Source organism: Schistocerca americana, chromosome 2 (genome assembly GCF_021461395.2).
Source record: "Schistocerca americana isolate TAMUIC-IGC-003095 chromosome 2, iqSchAmer2.1, whole genome shotgun sequence".
NCBI classification, from domain to species: domain Eukaryota; kingdom Metazoa; phylum Arthropoda; class Insecta; order Orthoptera; family Acrididae; genus Schistocerca; species Schistocerca americana.
The window spans coordinates 841,144,667-841,147,319 of NC_060120.1; the positions used below are offsets into that span (position 1 = coordinate 841,144,667).

Below are 2,653 nucleotides of genomic sequence, written 5' to 3' on the forward strand. Positions count from 1 at the left end.
CGACTGCTGCCCTGGCCAGCAGATCTCTCACCAACTGAAAACGTCTGGTCAATGATGACCGAGCAACTGGCTCGTCACAATACGCCAGTCCCTACTCTTGATGAGTATAGTGTTGAAGCTGCATGTGCAGCTGTACCTGTACACGCCATCCAAACTCTGTTTGACTCAATTCCCAGGCGTATGAAGGCCGTTATTACGGCCAGAGGTGGTTGTTATGGGCACTGATTTCTCAGGTAATCACATGTCAGTTCTAGTATAATATATTCGTCCAATGATTACCCGTTTATCATCTGCATTTCTTCTTGGTGTAGCAATTTTAATGACCAGTAGTGTATAATGTTTATCAAGTTGACACACAGTTTGAGGATCACTAATAACTGATATCTTATCACTCTCTGCTATACCGTGCTAATACTCTGCGAGTACTGTCCACTAATGTCCGGCCGAAGCTGGCAGGAGCGGCGCTTATATTCCCTTCAGCTTGGCGGCGCTCGTGTCCTGGTGCAGTCCTAATCAGCGCACCACCGGCCCATGTCGTTTCACCGCCTTCTCTGATCTTGCGTTCTTAATCTTCGTTCGGCGCTTGTGATTACGCCAGAACATTATCAAGCTTCTTAACTCGTGCCTGAACGTGAAATATATTAATCTGCTTTGCACAATTTAACTAAGCGTACATGAGTGGAAACAGAGGAAAAGGAACGGGAAATACACGACTTCATTCATCCACTCTAGAACCACACGAAAAAAGACTAACTTCAGAGAAAGACCCATCACCATTACATGAATGCACTAACTGCGGAGAGCTTTACACCGACTGAAACAACTAGTTACCATAAATACACGACACAAGAATCAGCGCATACAACATACAATCAACCGAAGTGACCACATGGTGGGCTAAGTCATACATTTAACCGCTGCAAACAGAATTAAAATAAAATCACGAAATGTATGGAATCATGTGCAAATATGTCTATAAGAGCGAATAGATTATGGATCACCTCGAATTGATATCAACCAGCAGGATGGAAGACCCCAACTGTTCAATGAATACATTGTGCCCACTAAACAAAGACAATTACCAAAAGTTCCCACAAAATACTAAAATGCAATAGCTGAATTAGTGCAACCGGGCTTATCAATGAAAATAGAACGGACAACGTATAGAGGTGGAATAACGAGCTGAAGACCCACAGAATAAATAACAAGTGGGACAACAGCATGACGAGGCAGACACTATAACAGGTGAAAGAAAAGTACAGCAAATGAAAAGAAATATCGCACACACATGTAATTACTCTCCCATTCACACAAGATTAAAATCACCCTACATCAACCTAACCATGTTCCATGGAGCGCACTCGACACAACATTGTTCCAGAAGAAGAAAGCAAACTGCGACCAAGGATAAAATCATAAACTCCAGTAGTACCTGTCATCAGCAATGCATAGCACATCCCGAAGAGTAAATCGGAACACTTCATTTCGGCTGAAGAACTTAAGTATTCGCAACGACTTAATATCTGAACATCGTGGTTCAAGCTATGGCCTGTCTCATCAAACTGGTAGCATGATGATTACTATAAAAAGCTATGAACAACACTCACCAACAGCTAGTAGCAGAGTGTTGGTCCGCTCAGAGAGCTCAGAAAACCCATGCGTGCAGTGGGAGCAACCAGAGGGGTCGTTTCCGCCACCGACATAACAGACTGATAGTCATGAACAAAAGGAATAGGCCTCTTTGCCCATGGAAGAGATACGACGTTGGTTAACCTGAGCTCCCAGCAGACGAAACGCAACTCAACTACTAAACACAAAACAAATCCGAAGAGACACATGAAAACACCCATTCACTCACATTCTAGCATACATAAGTTAAGGCAAAGGAAGGATGTGATTGGTATGGATCTGGATTACACATGTGAAATGAATGGATCACGTGACGTATTGACATACTGATCCAAAGCGCAAGCTGCTTCCATTTAACATAAGAAAAATACTCAAGTCTCATCAACTCCACCGTTCAGTCCTTCTGGGAAAGTTAGTAAAAGACAAGCAGTGCAGAGAATGACGTAAACAGAATCAAATGGGACACCTAGTCTTATGAAGCGTCGCTACAGAGGCGTTTCAACTGTAATGGGTAGCAAAACGAGCATCCAGCTGGCTCTTACGAAAACTTACCGAGTCAAGAGATTTTCACTCTTCTGCTCGTCATTGCCAGACACTGAAAGTGTCGCTTTTCATGTTTTTAGCGAGTGCAGGCAGCCAACGTCCTTACCGCAGTGGTAGCAGCGGTTCCCGTCAGACCACCGAAGTTAACCGCTGTCGAGCTGGGCTAGGACTTGGATGGGTGACCATCCGGTCTACCGAGCGCTGTTGGCAAGCGGGGTGCACTCAGCTCTTGTGAGGCGTACTGAGGAGCTACTTGACTGAGAAGTAGCGGCTCCGGTCTCGTAAAGTGACATAGCCGCATCCAGTGACGCCTTTGGCTTAGGATGACACGGCGGCCGGTCGGTACCGTTGGGCCTTCCAAGGCCTGTTCGGACGGAGTTTAATTTAGTTTTAGCGAGCGTAGGCAGGTATTTTAATACGACCATTTGCGCATGGAAACATGCTTCCGTCAAAACGGAATAGTTGTCCCAGAGATCAAATT

General features: G+C 44.9%; 1 pseudogene; it reads left to right on the forward strand.

The window, feature by feature from the left end:
- Window positions 1-2,264: 2,264 nt before the first annotated feature.
- Window positions 2,265-2,382, forward strand: LOC124597082 (annotated as a pseudogene).
- The last annotated feature ends 271 nt before the right edge of the window (window positions 2,383-2,653 follow it).